General features: G+C 41.2%; 1 pseudogene across 1 annotated transcript in view; it reads right to left on the bottom strand.

Annotated features, from left to right (window-relative positions):
• Positions 1-723: 723 nt before the first annotated feature.
• LOC143880028 (dol-P-Glc:Glc(2)Man(9)GlcNAc(2)-PP-Dol alpha-1,2-glucosyltransferase-like) overlaps positions 724-7,931 on the bottom strand; it is a 31,896-nt pseudogene continuing 24,688 nt past the window's right edge. Inside the window, exons 7-8 of the transcript XR_013251476.1 lie at positions 1,636-1,778; positions 724-1,444 (exon numbers count right to left, since the gene is read on the bottom strand). The product of XR_013251476.1 is annotated as a dol-P-Glc:Glc(2)Man(9)GlcNAc(2)-PP-Dol alpha-1,2-glucosyltransferase-like (transcript). The remainder of the gene's footprint in view (positions 1,445-1,635; positions 1,779-7,931) is intronic.

Below are 7,931 nucleotides of genomic sequence, written 5' to 3'. Positions count from 1 at the left end.
GAAATAGAGGATATAGATATAGACATGATTGGGAGTTTGAGCTCCATGGTTTACTACTTGTAGACATTGTGTCTGCAGATTGTGTTTTTTGTGTTAGAGATTGACTAGATGATGTTCATGAAAATGGAGTGGATCAGTTGATGATGTTTTCTATCTGGATCACATTTACCTTTGTCTAAAAAGATAAAAAGAATACCCTTATTTCATGGGTTAATGTTAGACGCATGGAATGGCTTTGGGTTAGGCCAATGTTAGAAATGCACAGGCAAAAGAGGACTGATTAGCTAGATAACTGGCCGAGTTAAAATGACTTGGCATATCTATTTCAGCATCTTTCTACCATATCCAATGTTCTGCCAACCACATATCAGAAACTCTTGCAGGGTAAGGGGTAAATCGCCCATCTCTGAGGGACCCAAATCTCCTTCTCCTTGCTATATGGCTAGTGATTGTCTTAAATAGAATTTCAGGGTTTCAGAATTATGTTGTCTTGGTATTCTTTCCTGGGTGGGATTCGATATGCAGGCAACCGTTACTGAGTTGTTTATTTTCTGTAATTTCTGCATTCTGACACCTCGTTTCACCTCTTGTATCTCAGATTTACATCTATTAATGAAAGCTGTTACCTTAAAAAAAAATGTTTGAATGTCCTTGTCTTTCTGATCATTTACTGGGCAATCTTGCCCGTCCTGTAAATTCATAGCTAAACACATCTGGTAAACAAGCAAGAAAATTCATTAAATTAAAATACATCAAAATACCTACTAAGTTACAAAAGGGCTAAATACCAGGCAAATATGAGTTGAGCTCTTCAATCATACATTGGTGCAAGGCATAGGAAGAAAGAGTATGCTTGCAATGAACCTAATAACCCCATTTGTCACATGGCATTGTATCAGAAAACCAAGCCATCACCGCCGAATTATCCAAGTGCAATGCCAGTAAATGGTTACTGCGAAGACCTCAAATCCATTAGAATCCACTTGGATTTGATCTTGAGACATGGATCCAGCTACAAGGTTCAAGTTCATGCATGACAGTCACCATACACCCAACACGGTGGATCCAATGTTGACTAAAACTCATCCGATCAATGAGTTTAATAGATGGGAGGTCTTATGCTTAAAATTATTTCCAGTAAAATCTCATAAAAATTGTTGAAGCTTTCCATCGTATTACTCGGTCTACCATATAAATCTCTGGATCCCAGTCTCATGATCCCAACGGAATGGCTGGTACAAGAACATCATCATTGTGAAGATGTTTACGGCAAAGTAAATGATCCCCATGAGCACCCAGCTTCTATCCTCATCAATCATAGAATGGAGAGCCATGAAATAGAATGGTATGGTGTAATATCTGAACTCAATCAGGGATGCAGGGATGAGAACTGCGGCACAAGCTAAAAAAAATAGGGAGACCCATAGCTTCTTCTGAACTTTACCTGGAAGGAGAATAAAAGGGATTATTTAGTGTGGAGTCAAAGCATACAAATAAACAAGGTTTGAAATTTCTGTTTCGGTGTAAAACTTATAATTTCGGTTTCGGGTTTGAATTCCGGTCCCGGCCAAAATCCGAAACCGAAATTTAAAACCATGCAAATAAACATAAGATTTGTAGAAGTTCAACACTGACCTAAGATACAGAAAATGGATAGCCATGAATAAGCATAAAGTGGAACCAGAAGGTACTTCATTGACCAGTGAGCTTCGATGACTTTCCGCCAAATATAAAAGGGATAATGCCGGTTATCCGCAAGAAGATAGGGATGGACTATACTGCATTGAACAAAAGCAATGTGAATAATCAAAATGAGAGAAAAAAAAAAAACTTGGAATCATGGTTTAAAATTTCGGTTTCGGTAACCGTTTCGGACCCCACCGAAAACCGAAATTTCGGACGAAATTTTGTAACACCTTTTTTTTAATTAAAAAAGGCATATAATAGAAATTTTGGAACCGAAATTCCGAAATTTCGGCCGAAATTTGGTAAATGGCGAAATAATGAATTTCGCCATTTTTCAGTCAATTTCGGATTTCGGTCGAAATTTAAAACCATGCTTGGAATACACATAACAAGTGTTGGATCAGGTCGCATGATATGCAAAAGCTTTGGAAACAAAGGGTTTAATTGCTCGCAATCATATCAGCTATAAGCCTTACAAGAATGATCAAAATTCAATGTGTGACATAGGGGTCTACAGAATAAGTTTGTGAGCTACTACAGTCTACACACACAAAGCATTAGGAATGCATCTTTCTAATTTATTTAAATTGCAAACAGTTCGTAGCTTCTACCACACAACAGAAATGGACAAAAGAGAATACTAATAGGCACCAAGGTAGTCAATTTATATAATTATCAGATTTGTGAACAAACAGTATCTATCCATTTCCCCACCCACAAATGGAGCTGATTTTTGGTATACACCCCATCCATGATGGGGCCTTTGAGATGAATGCTTAAGATCAACCCAACAAAGTGGCCCCGACTTTGGTTTATGCTAACGTTAGCAGCTATCTTAGCTGCTAACGTTAGCAACAACCCTCTCTCTCTCTCTCTCTCTCTCTCTCTCTGTGTGTGTGTGTGTGTGTGTGTGTGTGTGTGTTTGTGTGTGTGTGTGTGTGTGTGTGAGAGAGAGAGAGAGAGAGAGAGAGAGAGAGAGAGAGAGCTCTAGCTCAGCCTGAGCTAGAGCTCTATGAATATGAGCTAGAGCTCTATGAATAGACCATCTCCATGTTGTTTGACTCATCCAACCCATTCATTCTATAGGACCTCACATAGATAAGTTGTTCCTAACAAACCATCTCCATACAATAATCCTAACCATTCAATCTGTAGAACACAATTTTCTAGCCATCCATTCTAAACCTCCACAAATCATAACCCTCACCCTAACCGTAACCATAACCATAACCCTAATCATAAACTATAAAATTAATGGGTTGTATGATTCAAACAACTATGAGAATGGTGGTTTCTGAGGAAACCTTTTCCATATATATATATATATATATATAGGGAAAGGTGTGCATACTCGGTCGAGTAGATAAGCTTATCTACTCGGTCGGGTTAAAAACAGTGGGGGCCCACATTTTTGGGGTGATCCAAACCATTCATTTGAAAGGCCCTTACCTAGATAGGGTGTCCACAAAAAATCAGCCCCATAGGATCACCCTAACCCACGCAATAGTGGAGGGAAAAATGGTGAAAAATGGACAAACACAGCTTGTCCACAAATCTGCCCATTTTTCCCTCCACTGTTGGATGGGTTAGGATGATCCTATGGGGCTGATTTTTTGTGGACACCCTATCTAGGTAAGGGCCTTTCAAATGAATGGTTTGGATCACCCCAAAAATGTGGGCCCCCACTGTTTTTAACCCGACCGAGTAGATAAGCTTATCTACTCGACCGAGTACGCACACCTTTCCCATATATATATATATATATATATATATATATATATATATATATATATATATATATATATATAGAGAGAGAGAGAGAGAGAGAGAGAGAGAGAACGGTTTCTACACACATGTAGATAAGTTATCTACACACTAGCTTAAAATACAATGGAGGGCATATTGTTTGGGTGATCCAAACCATTCATTTGATTGGCCCTCACATAGATAGGGTGTCCATAAAAAATCAGCTCCATAGGATCATCCCAACCCTACGATTTGTGGAGGTAAAATGGACGTGTATAAACCTTCACAAATCTGTCCATTTTTCGCCTCCACGGTTCGAAGGGTTAGGATGATCCTATGGAGCTGATTTTTTTTTGGACACCTTATCTATGTGAGGGCCAATCAAATGAATGGTTTGGATCACCCAAACAATGAATGGTTTGGATCACCCAAACAATGTGGACTTATCTACACACACACACATATATATATATATATATATATATATATATATGAGAAAACGGTTCCTACACATGTGTAGATAAGTTATCTACACACTAGCTTAAAATACAGTGGGGGCCACATTATTTGGGTGATCCAAACCATTCATTTTTAAGGCCCTCACATAGATAGGGTGTCCATAAAAAATCAGATCCATAGGATCATCCTAACCATTCGAATTGTGGAGGCAAAAAATGGACTAATTTGTTAAGGTTTAAAGACATCCATTTTACCTCCACAAATCGTAGGGTTGGGATGATCCTATGGATCTGATATTTTGTAGACACCCTATCTATGTGAGGGCCTTTAAAATGGATGGCTTGGATCACCCAAACAATGTGGGCCCCCACTGTATTTTAAGCTAGTGTGTAGAGAACTCTCTACACATATGTGTAGGAACCGTTTTCTCATATATATATATATATATATATATATATATATATATATATATATATATATATATGAGGAAAAGGATTGTGCGCTCGAGTGCCCCAATCACATAGGTCCCACATTTTTGTGGCGATCCAAACCATTCATTTGCAAGGCCCTATCATAGATAGGGTGTGTACAAAAAATCTGGTCTATTGAATCATCCTAACCCCTCCAAAAGTGGAGGGCAAAAATGGGCAGATTTGTGGACAAACAGTGTCTGTCCATTTTGACCTCCACAAATGGATGGCTTAGGATGATCCTATGGAGCTGATTTTTGGCACACACCCTATCTATGTAAGGGCCTTTCCAATGAATGCTTTGGATCATCCTAACAAAGTGCGCCCACATGTGATTGGGCACTCGGGCACACCATAAGCTTGGTGCGCTCGAGCGCACAATCTTTTCCTCGACACACACACACACAGAGGAAAGGGTTGCTGCTGACGTTGCAAAGCTTAGCTGCTAATGTTAGCATAAAACAAGGTCGGGCCCACATTGTTGAAGGATCCAAAGCATTTACTTGGAAGGCCTTTTCATGGATAGGGTGTCCACCAAAAATCAGCTCCATTGAATCATCTTAGGGTGTCCATTTGTGGGGTGAGAATGGGCAGATTAGTGGACAAACAATATCTGTCCATTTTCACCCCCACAAATGGATATCCTATGATGATCCAATGAAGCCGATTTTTGGTACACATTCAAATGAATGCTTAGGATCACCCCAACAATGTCGCCCCACCCTTGTTTTATGCTTACGTTAGGAGCTAAGCTAGCTGCTAACGGTAGCATAAAACAAGGTCGGGCCCACATTGTTGAAGGATCCAAAGCATTCATTTGGAAGGCACTTTCATGGATAGGGTGTCCACCAAAAATCAGCTCCATTGAATCATCTTAGGGTGTCCATTTGTGGGGTGAAAATGGGCAGATTAGTGGACAAACAGTATCTGTCCATTTTCACCCCCACAAATGGACATCCTATGATGATCCAATGAAGTTGATTTTTGGTACACACCCCATCTATGATGGGGCCTTTCAAATGAATGCTTATGATCACCCCAACAATGTGGCCCCACCCTTGTTTAATGCTAACGGTTGCAGCAACCCTTTGCTCATATATATAGGGGGTGCGGTTCATGAGGTAGAGCTCAGCCTGCGCTAGAGCTTATAATACGCCATCTCCCATAGTTGTTTGACTCATCCAACACATTCATTCTATAGGGCCTCACATAGATAGGGTGTTCCTAAGAAACCATCTCCATACCATAATCATAACCATCCGATCTATAAGAGCATAATTTCTAGCCATCCATTCTAAACCTCCACAAATCATAACCCTAACCGTAACCATAACCATAACCCTAACCCTAACTATAACCTATAAAACTAATGGGTTGAATGACTCAACCAACTATGTGATATATGGTTTGTGAGCTCTAGCGCAAGCTGAGCTCTACCTCACAAACCATTTCCTAATATATATATGAGGAAAGGGTTCCTGCACACGAGTGCAGAAAAAGGGTGGGGGCCACTTTTTTTTAGGGTCCAAAGCATTCACTTGGAAGGCCCTTCCATGGATAGGATGTGGCCCAAAAATCAGTCCCATTGGATCATCCTAACCATGCCATTTGAGGAGGGGGAAAGTGAGCAGAAACATGGACACACAGTGTCTGTCCATTCCCCCCCCCCCCCCCCCCACCCCCCCCCACCTTTGATTGGGTTAGGACAATCCAATGGGGCTGATTTTTGGGGCCACACCTAATCCATGGAAGGGCCTTCCAAATGAATGGTTTTAATCCCCACAAAAATGTGGCCCCCACCCTGTTTTTGCACTCGTGTGCAGGTAACTTACCTGCACACGTTTGCAGGAACCCTTCTCTCTCTCTCTCTCTCTCTCTCTCTCTCTCTCTCTATATATATATATATATATATATATATATATATATATATATATATATGAGAAAAGTGTTTCTGCGATCGAGGGCAGATAGGCTATTTGCGCTCGACTTAATGCAACACACGCCATTTGTTGTTTAAGTGGGTCCCTTTTCAAAGCTTTAAGTTAAAACTTTAACAAAAAGACAGTCGAGTCCTCGAATTTTATACAAAGGAAAACAAAATGACACTCGAGTCCCCCTCTCTATCCGATTTCAAAGTCGGAAACAACTAGGGTTCGAAGAAGGTTTACGCTGGTTCTCTCTCCCCCTCGCGATTGTCTCTGGATCTCTTCTTTTCTTTCGATCCCTCTCGTTCTGTCAATCTCCACATTTACGACATAAATCGCCTCCAGCTCTCTTTGTTTTGAGGGATTTTTAAATAATGTTGAGGGAGTCTCAATCAGGCTCAGAAGGTTTGATCGACGACGTGATTTGTGGTAAGAAATCTCAGAACCAAAACCCAGGTTCAAGACCATATTTGCGGAGAAGATTTCTCCCCTTTTCCTCTCAAAAGACCCAAATTTACAGTACAAATGTGATTTCTTCCAAACCCTAGCTTTTCTGTTTTTTTCCGCTCGATAGAGATAAAGAGAGAGAGAGTCGAACCAGCTTCTTCATCAAAACTCTAGTTTCGCTCTTTTCTTTTCCGCTTGAGAGAGAGGGTCGATAGAGGTTTTTAGTGTATGTATATGCCTATAGGCATATCCATCTTTTGTACATCTCTCATAATATACACACACACACACATAAGTGAGGGGGAGACTCCCTAACTCACAATTTCTCTCTTATTCTCTTCCTCAACATGGTATCAGAGCCCTAGGGTTTTGATTCCCTAGGGACCCCATAGCAGCCCCTCACCCTCCCTCTTCTTCTCTCCCTTCTCCTCTAACCCTACCCCTAACCCCTAACCCAACATCCCCGCGCCCCACCCTCTTCCTTTCCCTTCCCTTCCTCCTCCCACTGCCCCTCTTCCCTTTCCCCTAACTCCTACACTCCCTGCTACAGTAACCTGCCCCACCGCCTCTCCTCCCCGCTACAGTACCCTAAAAAAAAAACCATTTCTATACCCTATAAATCTGCTCCCGCAGCCTCACTTTCTCTGTCTTTCTTCTCCTAATGGCTTAAATCTCTTTTACCTACTTTCGTCTTCTTTTCGCGACTCCGATCTTATATCCCTAGATCTGTGTGTCTTCATCATGTCAGCAAGGGTTTCTTTCATGCCCTATTTATCATTTGTCTCTCTTTAGAGCCGTGATCTCCATTATTGATTTCTCTGCTCTCCGCCTCGGCATCGTTGCTTCTCGTCAGTTGATTCTCTCTTTGATTATTTACTCATGGATAGCCCCGTTATTGAGGATCCCTCTCTCAGGCGGCCCCCTGTGGCTACTGCTCCTACGGCCCCCCATCCTCCTCTTATAACCCTCTGTTTCTTCGATGGATGGTTCTTTTCCTCCCATGGCCACAGTCATGCTTGATGATTCCAATTACTTGAATTGGAAAGTGGCTGTAGAGACCTATCTCATTGCTAGGGGGAAGATTTATATTCTTCGTCGTGACCCCCCTTCTTCTAGTGATCCCACTTATGATAAATGGGAATAGGATAATGCCTTTATCCATACTCTCTGGCAGAGTATGTCCCCTGAGATTTCCGGG

The sequence above is a fragment of the Tasmannia lanceolata genome, unplaced genomic scaffold (assembly GCF_043159265.1).
Source record: "Tasmannia lanceolata isolate RefF3 unplaced genomic scaffold, GAP_Taslan_0.1 ptg000006l, whole genome shotgun sequence".
Lineage (NCBI taxonomy): Eukaryota > Viridiplantae > Streptophyta > Magnoliopsida > Canellales > Winteraceae > Tasmannia > Tasmannia lanceolata.
Note: the sequence above shows the minus strand (reverse complement) of the source record. Positions and strands in the feature narration are given on the sequence as shown.